The sequence below is a fragment of the Cryptomeria japonica genome, unplaced genomic scaffold (genome assembly GCF_030272615.1).
Source record: "Cryptomeria japonica unplaced genomic scaffold, Sugi_1.0 HiC_scaffold_196, whole genome shotgun sequence".
Lineage (NCBI taxonomy): Eukaryota > Viridiplantae > Streptophyta > Pinopsida > Cupressales > Cupressaceae > Cryptomeria > Cryptomeria japonica.
In genome coordinates, this window is record NW_026729018.1 from 205,001 (window position 1) to 217,406 (window position 12,406).

Below are 12,406 nucleotides of genomic sequence, written 5' to 3' on the forward strand. Positions count from 1 at the left end.
ACAACCGCCAAACATCGAAAGAGTCGCGATGCTCCGCAACCTACGTGCAAAGCGGTCGCACACCGGGTAAGGGAGTGAGAGCCCCAAACATAGCTGGGCGAGGCGCTCACTCCGCTCTTTAATATCTCGTTAATACCGCCAAGGAAATGGCACAAGCACACACACACAAGCATCCTCGGAAGAGGACAGTTCGAGTGACAGGTCAAATCCAAGAGTTCCGAAGACTACCTCCAGGAACAATCGGGAACAAGACCGATTACAAGTCGTCGAGTCTGTTACTGGGCGAACACGAGATGCGCACAGGAAATCGATCAGCCCTCACAATGGCCCAAGGCCAGAGATCGGACTGCTACGATTTACCCCAACAATCATCGTGCCACTCTTCGCAGAGAGGTGATAGACGCCAACGAGCCCGCGCATAGCAATCGAGGTGTAAAAAGGGCGTTGAAGGCAGGAAGCCTGGACGAAAGAGGCTACGAGGTCACCTCGAAGCGGTCTAAGAATCGGGCGCACTTGGGGCGACTACCAGTGCCAACCCCTTATCCCGCGGTGCGTCCGACACACAGAAATTTCCAAGGCGGCCAAGGAGCCTCCCCGCATAGCAATCGGGGTGTGAGGTTACGGATGCAGCATTGATAGCAATCGAGGTGTGAGGCGAAGGATGCAGAAGTGAGAGCCGAGGGATGTAGCAGAGATAGCAATCGGGGTGTGTGATGCAGAAGAGATAGCAATCGAGGTGTGCGGTGGGAAGGGCCCAGCAGCCAGAATGCATGAAGCGACGGATGAAGCAGTGATGACAACCGGGCTGTGAGGAGAGGAGGGATGCAGCCAAGAAAGCAATCAGGGCTCGAGGCAAGGGATGCATCAAGGATAGCAATCATGTTGTGAGGCGAGATTCCAAAGGCTAAACGTGAGAGGCTGCAGGGTCGACTCAGAGAGGTCTATGCATGTGAGAGGCTGAAAGCAAGGTCGACTCGGAGCGGTCTATGCATCGGGCGCGCTTGGGGCGACTACCAGTGCCAACCCCTTATCCCGCGACGCGTCCGACAAAGAGAACGTTCCAAGGCGGCAGAGGAGGTTACCAGCCGAAGGATGCAGTAGCAATAACAGGTATAGTTCCGCGGCGGCCGAGAAGACTCACCGCATAGGAATCGGGATGCGAGGCGAGGGATGCGGCGGGAAGGCCCCGACGGCTAAACGGAAGAGGCTGCAGGGCCGCCTCGGAATGGTCCAAGCATCGGATGCGATTGGGACGACTACCAGTGCCAACCCCTTATCCCGCGATGCGTCCGATACACAGATAGTTCCAAGGCGGCCGAGGAGCCTCACCGCATATCAATCGGGGTGCGAGGCGAGGGATGGGGCGGGAAGGCCCCAACGGCTAGACGGAAGAGGCTTCAGGGCCACCTCGGAATGGTCCAAGCATCGGACGCGCTTGGGGCGACTGCCAGTGCCAACCCCTTATCCCGCGATGCGTCCGATACACAGATGGTTCCAAGGCGGCCGAGGAGCCTCACCGCATAGCAATCGGGGGTGCGAGGCGAGGGATGGGGCGGGAAGGCCCCAACGGCTAGACGGAAGAGGCTTCAGGGCCGCCTAGGAATGGTCCAAGCATCGGACACGCTTGGGGCGACTACCAGTGACAGCCCCCTATCCCGCGATGCGTCCGATACGAAGATGGTTCCAAGGCGGCCGAGGAGCCTCACCGCATAGCAATCGGGGTGCGAGGTGGGGGATGCGGCGAGATGGCCCCAACGGCTAGACGGAAGAGGCCACAGGGCCGCGTCGGAATAGTCCAAGCATCGGACGCGCTTGGGGCGACTACCAGTGACAACCCCTTATCCCGCGATGCGTCCGATACGAAGATAGTTCCAAGGCGGCCGAGGAGCCTCACCGCATAGCAATCGGGGTGCGAGGTGGGGGATGCGGCGAGATGGCCCCAACGGCTAGACGGAAGAGGCTGCAGGGCCGCCTCGGAATAGTCCAAGCATCGGACGCGCTTGGGGCCACTACCAGTGACAACCCCTTATCCCGCAATGCGTCCGATACGAAGATAGTTCCAAGGCGGCCGAAGAGCCTCACCGCATAGCAATCGGGGTGCGAGGTGGGGGATGCGGCGAGATGGCCCCAACGGCTAGACGGAAGAGGCCACAGGGCCGCCTCGGAATAGTCCAAGCATCGGACGCGCTTGGGGCGACTACCAGTGACAACCCCTTATCCCGCGATGCGTCCGATACGAAGATAGTTCCCAGGCGGCCGAGGAGCCTCACCGCATAGCAATCGGGGTGCGAGGCGAGGGATGCGGCGAGATGGCCCCAAAGGCTAGACGGAAGAGGCTGCAGGGCTGCCTCGGAATAGTCCAAGCATCGGACGCGCTTGGGGCGACTACCACTGCCAACCCCTTATCCCGCGATGCGTCCGATACACAGATAGTTCCGAGGCGGCCGAGGAGGTGGGGGATGCAGCGAGATGGCCCCAACGGCTAGACGGAAGAGGCTGCAGGGCCGCCTCGGAATAGTCCAAGCATCGGACGCGCTTGGGGCGACTACCAGTGACAACCCCTTATCCCGCGATGCGTCCGATACACAGATAGTTCCGAGGCGGCCAAGGAGCCTCACCGCATAGCAATCGTGGTGCGAGGTGGGGGATGCGGCGAGATGGCCCCAACGGCTAGACGGAAGAGGCTGCAGGGCCGCCTCGGAATGGTCCAAGCATCGGATGCGCTTGGGGCGACTACCACTGCCAACCCCTTATCCCGCGATGCGTCCGATACACAGATAGTTCCAAGGCGGCCGAGGAGCCTCACAGCATAGCAATCAGGGTGCGAGGCGAGGGATGCGGCGAGAAAGCCCCAACGGCTAGAGGGAAGAGGCTTCAGGTCCGCCTCGGAATGGTCCAAGCATCGGACGCGCTTGGGGCGACTACCAGTGACAACCCCTTATCCCGCGACGCGTCCGATACACAGATAGTTCCAAGGCGGCCGAGGAGCCTCACCGCATAGCAATCGGGGTGCGAGGCGAGGGATGCGGCGAGAAGGACCCAACGGCTACACGGAAGAGGCTTCGGGGCCGCCTCGGAATGGTCCAAGCATCGGACGCGCTTGGGGCGACTACCAGTGACAACCCCTTATCCCGCGACGCGTCCGATACACAGATAGTTCCAAGGCGGCCGAGGAGCCTCACCGCATAGCAATCGGGGTGCGAGGCGAGGGATGCGGCGAGAAGGACCCAACGGCTACACGGAAGAGGCTTCGGGGCCGCCTCGGAATGGTCCAAGCATCGGACGCGCTTGGGGCGACTACCAGTGACAACCCCTTATCCCGCGACGCGTCCGATACACAGATAGTTCCAAGGCGGCCGAGGAGCCTCACCGCATAGCAATCGGGGTGCGAGGCGAGGGATGCGGCGAGAAGGACCCAACGGCTAGACGGAAGAGGCTTCGGGTCCGCCTCGGAATGGTCCAAGCATCGGACGCGCTTGGGGCGACTACCAGTGACAACCCCTTATCCCGCGACGCGTCCGATACACAGATAGTTCCAAGGCGGCCGAGGAGCCTCACCGCATAGCAATCGGGGTGCGAGGCGAGGGATGCGGCGAGAAGGACCCAACGGCTAGACGGAAGAGGCTTCGGGTCCGCCTCGGAATGGTCCAAGCATCGGACGCGCTTGGGGCGACTACCAGTGACAACCCCTTATCCCGCGACGCGTCCGATACACAGATAGTTCCAAGGCGGCCGAGGAGCCTCACCGCATAGCAATCGGGGTGCGAGGCGAGGGATGCGGCGAGAAGGACCCAACGGCTAGACGGAAGAGGCTTCGGGTCCGCCTCGGAATGGTCCAAGCATCGGACGCGCTTGGGGCGACTACCAGTGACAACCCCTTATCCCGCGACGCGTCCGATACACAGATAGTTCCGAGGCGGCCGAGGAGCCTCACCGCATAGCAATCGGGGTGCGAGGCGAAGGATGCGGCGAGAAGGACCCAACGGCTAGACGGAAGAGGCTTCGGGTCCGCCTCGGAATGGTCTAAGCATCGGACGCGCTTGGGGCGACTACCAGTGACAACCCCTTATCCCGCGACGCGTCCGATACACAGATAGTTCCAAGGCGGCCGAGGAGCCTCACCGCATAGCAATCGGGGTGCGAGGCGAGGGATGCGGCGAGAAGGACCCAACGGCTAGACGGAAGAGGCTTCAGGGCCGCCTCGGAATGGTCCAAGCATCGAACGCGCTTGGGGCGACTACCAGTGACAACCCCTTATCCCGCGACGCGTCCGATACACAGATAGTTCCGAGGCGGCCGAGGAGCCTCACCGCATAGCAATCGGGGTGCGAGGCGAGGGATGCGGCGAGAAGGACCCAACGGCTAGACGGAAGAGGCTTCAGGGCCGCCTCGGAATGGTCCAAGCATCGGACGCGCTTGGGGCGACTACCAGTGACAACCCCTTATCCCGCGACGCGTCCGATACACAGATAGTTCCGAGGCGGCCGAGGAGCCTCACCGCATAGCAATCGGGGTGCGAGGCGAGGGATGCGGCGAGAAGGACCCAACGGCTAGACGGAAGAGGCTTCAGGGCCGCCTCGGAATGGTCCAAGCATCGGACGCGCTTGGGGCGACTACCAGTGACAACCCCTTATCCCGCGACGCGTCCGATACACAGATAGTTCCGAGGCGGCCGAGGAGCCTCACCGCATAGCAATCGGGGTGCGAGGCGAGGGATGCGGCGAGAAGGACCCAACGGCTAGACGGAAGAGGCTTCAGGGCCGCCTCGGAATGGTCCAAGCATCGGACGCGCTTGGGGCGACTACCAGTGACAACCCCTTATCCCGCGACGCGTCCGATACACAGATAGTTCCGAGGCGGCCGAGGAGCCTCACCGCATAGCAATCGGGGTGCGAGGCGAGGGATGCGGCGAGAAGGACCCAACGGCTAGACGGAAGAGGCTTCAGGGCCGCCTCGGAATGGTCCAAGCATCGGACGCGCTTGGGGCGACTACCGTTGCCAACCCCTTATCCCGCGATGCGTCTGATACACAGATAGTTCCGAGGCGGCCGAGGAGCCTCACCGCATAGCAATCGGGTTGCGAGGCAGATTATTGGGAAGGGAACCCCCTGGGATGCGGCTCAAGCAGTGCCCAAAGGGACTGGAATGCGGAATCACATCGAGAGACCCAAATGCTATACGAGGGCTCAAATCGAATTATCGATTTGGCCACGACATGGACGCATCGGAACGACTACCTTTGCCGAACCACTCGCAATTGCATCCATACCGAAACCAATAGACATTTCCGTTAGAGCCCTCGCATAGCATTCGGGAATCTCGCATGCCCCTCTAAATCGACCAATGCTGGCGCTCAATGAAAATCCGAGCGCTACCACCGTTCGAGCGCCAGCATTGGTCGAGTTAGAGGGGCACGGGGGAGAATGCTCCAGTCAACACCTCCCCTATATAAGTTATTTGTCCGATTCTCGCACAACCGTAGTCTGCCTCGTCGAATCAAACAACGGTCCCAGATTCCGACTTCCGTTCCGTAGAGACCCAAAAGCTAGATGGAGGCTCGCAAGAAAGAGAGTCGGCGCATAGCAATCGGGTTTCTCGAACGTTTAGGGACCGAGCTCACTTGCGGATAGGGCAAAATCCGCCAAGCAACCCAAAAGCTAGACGGGGGCTCGAATCGAATCGCCTAGGCGGCCACAACAACGACGTGTTGGATCGACTACCAGTGCCAAACCATTCAGCAAGACTAGTCTGTGTCGAGGCCGGATAGAGATTCTCAGAGAGTGCCCGCATAGCATTTAGGAGACCTGCCGCGTCCCTCACACTCGACAAATGGTGGTGCACGTTTATAAATCCGAGCGATCCCAACCCTTTCAAGCACCAACATCGGTCGAGATAGAGGGGCACGGAGGGGGCTGCGTGAGACAACACAGTCCCCTATATAAGTTATTTGTCCGATTCTCACACATCCGAAGAATGGTCATCAAATCGGACAACAGCCCAAACTTCCGACTTCCGTCCCAGAAAGCCCAAGAGCTATCTAAAACGTTCATGGCCGGAACTCGATCGCGGCTATACCAGTCCGCCAAGCAACCCAAAAGCTAGACTGGAGCTCTAGTCGAATCACCTCTGTGGCCATTGCAAGGACGTGTTGGAGCGACTACCATTGCCGAACCATTCCGCAGGTCGAGTCCATACCAAGGCCGCATAGAGATTCACGATGAGCTCCTGCATAGCAATCAGGAGACTTGCCGTGTCCATCACAATCGATAAATCCTGGTGCAAGATTTTTGCATCCGAGCGCTCCAACCAGTCGAGCACCAGCATCAATCGACATAAACGGGCACGGGGGGAGGATGCTCGAGAACACTACCTCCCCTATATAAGTTATTTGTCCGATTCTCAAGCAGCCGAAGTCTGGTCATCGAATCGGGTCAAAGACCACAACTTCCGACTTTACCCACAATGCAAGTCATCGAATCGAACATCGGCCCCCGAGTCGGACTCCATGCGTATGTCAGGTCATCGGACCCAAATTCCGCCTTCCTGCGCATGGCGGGCCATCAATATCAACTCGGTCATCGGACCCAAACTCCGCCTTTTTGCGTATGGCACGCCTTCAAATCGGTCATCGGACCCAAATTCCGCCTTCCTGTGCATGGCGGGCCATCAACATCAACTCGGTCATCGGACCCAAATTCCGCCTTTCTGCGCATGGCACGCCATCAACTCGGTCATCGGACCCAAATTCCGCCTTCCTGCGCATGGCAGGTCATCGGACACAAATTCAGACCTCGCCAATATGCCTACGTATCGAATCGGTCATCGGACCCAACTTCCGACTTCATCCATACTGTAGGGTCTTTGAGGTTGGCGCGGTGCGCTCAACCCAGGGAGTCGACCCATCGAAGCATACACCTCCCCTATATAAGCTATTTGTCCGATTCCCACACCTGTGTAGTTTGCACCTCTGACCAGGACATCGACCCCAACTTCCGAACTCGACTGCAACGACGGCACCAGCGCCTTGGTGCGCACCTTGCGACGCACAGTCCCAACATTCGCCTTCCTGCACATGGCAGGTCATCGGACCCAAATTCCGACCTCGCGAGTATGCCTACATATCGAATCGGTCATCGGACCCAACTTCCGACTTCATCCATACCGTAGGGTCTTTGAGGTTGGCGCGGTGCGCTCAACCCGGGGAGTCGACCCAACGAAGCATACACCTCCCCTATATAAGCTATTTGTCCGATTCCCACACCTGTGTAGTTTGCACCTCCGATCAAGACATCGACCCCAACTTCCGAACTCGCCTCCAACGACCGAACCAGCGCCTTGGTGCGCACCTTGCAACGCACAGTGCCAACATTCGCCTTCCTGCACGTGGCAGGTCATCGGACCCAAATTCCGACCTCGCGAGTATGCCTACATATCGAATCGGTCATCGGACCCAACTTCCGACTTCATCCATACCGTAGGGTCTTTGAGGTTGGCGCGGTGCGCTCAACCCGGGGAGTCGACCCAACGAAGCATACACCTCCCCTATATAAGCTATTTGTCCGATTCCCACACCTGTGTAGCTTGCACCTCCGATCAGGACATCGACCCCAACTTCCGAACTCGACTAAAAAGACCGCACCAGCGCCTTGGTGTGCACCTTGCAACGCACAGTGTCAACATTCGCCTTCCTGCACATGGCAGGTCATCGGACCCAAATTCCGACCTCATGAGCATACCTACTAATCGAATTGGTCATCGGACCCAACTTCCGACTTCATCCATACCGTAGGGTCTTTGAGGTTGGCGCGGTGCGCTCAACCTGGGGAGTCGACCCATCGAAGCATACACCTCCCCTATATAAGCTATTTGTCCGATTCCGACACCTGTGTAGTTTGCACCTCCGCTCAGGACATCGACCCCAACTTCCGAACTCGCCTGCAACGACCGAACCAGCGCCTTGGTGCGCACCAAAAGTGCGCACTTTTGGAGGGCACTTTTGTGCGCTCCAAAGGTGCGCACTTTTGGAGGGCACTTTTCTGCGCTCCAAAGGTGCGCACTTTTGGAGGGCACTTTTTGGAGGGCACTTTTCTGCGCTCCAAAGGTGCGCACTTTTGGAGGGCACTTTTTGGAGGGCACTTTTCTGCGCTCCAAAGGTGCGCACTTTTGGAGGGCACTTTTTGGAGGGCACTTTTCTGCGCTCCAAAGGTGCGCACTTTTGGAGGGCACTTTTTGGAGGGCACTTTTCTGCGCTCCAAAGGTGCGCACTTTTGGAGGGCACTTTTTGGAGGGCACTTTTCTGCGCTCCAAAGGTGCGCACTTTTGGAGGGCACTTTTCTGCGCTCCAAAGGTGCGCACTTTTGGAGGGCACTTTTTGGAGGGCACTTTTCTGCGCTCCAAAGGTGCGCACTTTTGGAGGGCACTTTTTGGAGGGCACTTTTCTGCGCTCCAAAGGTGCGCACTTTTGGAGGGCACTTTTTGGAGGGCACTTTTCTGCGCTCCAAAGGTGCGCACTTTTGGAGGGCACTTTTGTGCACTCCAAAGGTGCGCACTTTTGGAGGGCACTTTTCCTGTGCTCCAAAGGTGCACACCTAGGTGAGCACCTTCGACCACACCTTGTAGCACACCAAACTCTGACTTTCGACTTCATCCGCAATGCAGGGTCTTTGAGGTTGGCGCAATGCGCACAACCAGGGGAGTCGACCCATCAAACCCAACACCTCCCCTATATAAGCTATTTGTCTGATTCTCATACATGCGTAGCCTGCAGGAGCAATTAGGACATCGACCCCAACTTTCGGCTTCTAAACGAAAACAAGGTCTTTGAGGTTGGTGTAATGCGAACAACTAGGGGAGTCAACCCATCAAACCCAACACCTCCCCTATATAAGCTATTTGTCTGATTCTCATACATGTGTAGTCTACAGGAGCAATTAGGACATCGACCCCAACTTTTGACTTCTTAACGAAAACAAGGTCTTTGAGGTTGACGTAATGCGCACAACCAGGGGAGTCGACCCATCAAACCCAACACCTCCCCTATATAAGCTATTTGTCCGATTCTCATACATGTGTAGCCTGCAGGAGCCATTAGGACATTGACCCCAACTTTTGACTTCTTAACGAAAACAAGGTCTTTGAGGTTGGCGTAATGCGCACAACCAAGGGAGTTGACCCATCAAACCCAACACCTCCCCTATATAAGCTATTTGTCTGATTCTCATACATGTGTAGCCTGCAACAACGATTAGGACATCCACCCCAACTTCTGAATTCGTCTGCGTTGACCGCACCAAAGGTGCACGCCTTGGTGCTCACCAAAATCCGACTTCCGACTTCTTCTGCTATGCGGGGTCTTTGAGGTTGGCGCAGTGCGCACAACCAGGGGAGTCAACCCACCGAATGCAACACCTCCCCTATATAAGCTATTTGTCTGATTCTCATACATGCGTAGACTGCAGCAATGATTAGGACATCCACCCCAACTTTTGACTTCTTAAACAAGACAGGGTCTTTGAAGTTGGTGCAGTGCACACAACCAGGGGAGTCGACCCATCAAACGCAACACCTCCCCTATATAAAGCTATTTGTCCGATTCTCATACGTGTAGTCTGCAGCAGCGATTAGGACATCGACCCCAACTTCCGAATTCGTTTGCATTGACCGCACCAAAGGTGCACGCCTTGGTGTGCACCCTGGAGTGCACTTTGGTGCTCACCTCGGTGCACACTTTGGTGTGCACCTCGGTGTGCACCAAAGGTGCGCACCTTGGAGCGCACCAAAGGTGTACACTTTGGAGCGCACCACATAGGGTCTTTGAGAGGTTGGCGCAGTGCGCACACCAAGGTGGGTGTTGAGGTGCGTGCCGAGGTGGGTGGGTGCTAGGGTGCGCTCCATGGTGGGTGCCAGGGTGGGTGCGTGCTAGGGTGGATTCCAAAGAGGGTCATAGGGTGGGTGCCAAGGTGGGTTGGTGATATAGTGGGTTCAAAGGTGGGTACTAGGGTGGGTTCCAAGGTGGGTCACAAGTTGGGTGCCAGGATGCGTGGGTGTTAGGTTGGGTGCCAAGGTGGGCTCCTGCGTGGGTGGGTGCTAGGGTGGGTTTCAAGGTGGACGCGAGGGCGGGTGCCAAGGTGGGTAACAAGTTGGGTGTTAGGATGGGTGAGTGCTAGAGTGGGTGCCAAGGTGGGTGGGTGCTAAGGTGGATGCCAAGGTGGTTCACAGGGTGGGTGGGTTCTAGGGTGAGTTCCAAGGTGGGTCACAGGTTCAGTGCTAGGGTGGGTGTCAAGGCGGGTGTCGAGGTGCCTGGGTGCTAGGGTGTGGATGCCAATGTGGGTCATAGGGTGGGTACTAGGGTGGGCTGCAATGTGGGTGCCAAGGTGGGTAACATGCTCGGTGGGTTCTAAATTGGGTGCCAGGGTGGGTGTGCACCCACCTTGCCCGAGGTGGGTGCCAAGGTGCCAGTGTGGGTGGGTGCTAAGGTGGATGCCAAGGTGGGTGAGAAGGTGGGTGATAGGTTGAGTGGTAGGATGGGTGGGTGCCAAGATGGGTCACAGGGTGGGTGCAAGGGTGGGTAGGTGCTAGGGTTGGTGTCAGGGTGGGTGGGTGCTAGGTTGGGTTCCAAGGTGGGTGCGAGGGTGAGTGTCAAGGTGGGTCACAGGTTAGGTGCTAGGATGGGTGAGTGCTAGGGTGCAAAGGTGCCAGGGTGGGTGCTAGGATGGGTCGATGCTAGGGTGAGTGGCAAGGTGGGTCCACAAGTGTCAAGGTGGGTGCCGAGGTGGGTGCCAAGTCGGCGACTGCTATGGTGGATGCCAAGGTGGGTCACGGGGTGGGTGCCAAGTTGCTAGGTTGGGTTCCAAGGTGGGTGCCAACGTGGGTGCTAGGGTGCGTGGGTTAAAGGGTGTGTCACAACGTGGGTGCCAGGATGGGTGCGCACCCACACTGGCCAAGACGGGTGCGGGTGCAAGGTTGGGTTCCAAGCCCGGTCACAGGCTGGGTGCTAGGATGGGTGGGTGCCAAGGTGGGCACCAGGGTGGGTGCACCCACCCTGGCCAAGGTGGGTCACGGGGTGGGTCCTAGGGTGGGTAACGGGGTGGGTACTAAGGTGCGTGCCAAGGTGGGTCATAGGGTGGGTGCCAAGGTGGGCACCAGGGTGGGTGTGCACCAACCCTAGCCAGGGTAGGTCACGGGGTGGTTGTCGGGGTGGGCGTCAAGGAGCCAAGGTGGGTGGCAAGTAGCCAAGTTGCGTGCCAAGGTGGGTGTCGGGGTGGGTGCCAAGGATCCAAGGTGGGTGCCAAGGAACCAAGGTGGGTGTCTGGGTGGGTGCCGAGGTGGGAGCCAGGGTGGGTCCCAAGGTGAGTGCAAAGGTGGGTGCCAGGGTCAAGGTGAGTGCCAATGTGGGTTCCAAGGTGCCAGGGTCAGGGTGAGTGCCAATGTGGGTTCAAAGGTGCTAAGTTGGGTGCGAGGTTGGGTGCGAGGGTGGGTGGGTGCCAAGGTGTGCTAGGTGGAAGCCCGGGTGGGTCGGCATCCCATGGGTGTCGAGTTGGGTGCCTGATGGGTGCTTCTTGTCAAGTTTTAGTCGTCGGGACTCATTTCGAGCCTTAGAGGTCGTTTCTTGTCCGGTTGCCCTGTCTTCGACCTGGGAACCCAATTTTGGTCCTCGGGTCCCATTTTTTTTTGTCTCGCATCCCACTTTTGGCCTGTGGCCTTTTCGGGGTCGATTCTCGTTTTGGGCATCAGAGCATGTTTCTTCTCCTAAAACCCAATATTTGTTTATTAAGTCTCGGAACACATTTTTGTTCTCGTGGACCCATCATGGGTCTTGGAACGCATTTGTGGTCCTTGGGTCCCATTTTGCATCCCGAAACTTGTGTTTTGGTGCTTGATCCCTATTTTGGGTGCCCACCTTGCACCAAGTGCGCACCCGGGGCAAACCGAGCGCCTTGGTGCACCGGGGCAAGATCGAGCGTGCACCCGAGGCGCCCCGAACATGCACCAAGGTGCACTCGGCCCACATGTGAGCGCAGGTCGTTGCGCCCGAGGTGGTGTGTGGGCACCGCGTTGCAGACGGGACACTGCACGCACACGACGCCCCCTCCAGGTGCACGCACGTAGGCCGGGCCGGGTGCACACCCGACGCCCTAGCAAGGTGCGCGCACCCGGGCAGGGCTCACACTTGGCGAACGGGGCGCACTTCGCGAGGGAGGGTGTGCACCTCGACGGGGGTGGGTGGCCGGGGTGGATTCGCACGTGGGTCGCGGTTTGCTAAGTACACACTGCGACAAGCTCATAACGGGTGCGATCATACCAGCGTTAGTGCACCGGATCCCATCAGAACTCCGCAGTTAAGCGCGCTTGGGCCGGAGTAGTACTGGGATGGGTGACCTCCCGGGAAGTCCCGGTGTTGCACCCT

At 58.4% G+C, this 12,406-nt stretch overlaps 1 non-coding gene across 1 annotated transcript; it reads left to right on the top strand.

Annotated features, from left to right (window-relative positions):
* The first annotated feature begins 12,287 nt into the window (after positions 1-12,287).
* Positions 12,288-12,406, top strand: LOC131868137 (5S ribosomal RNA). Its single transcript, XR_009366629.1, has one exon. It is a non-coding gene; the product is annotated as a 5S ribosomal RNA (ribosomal RNA).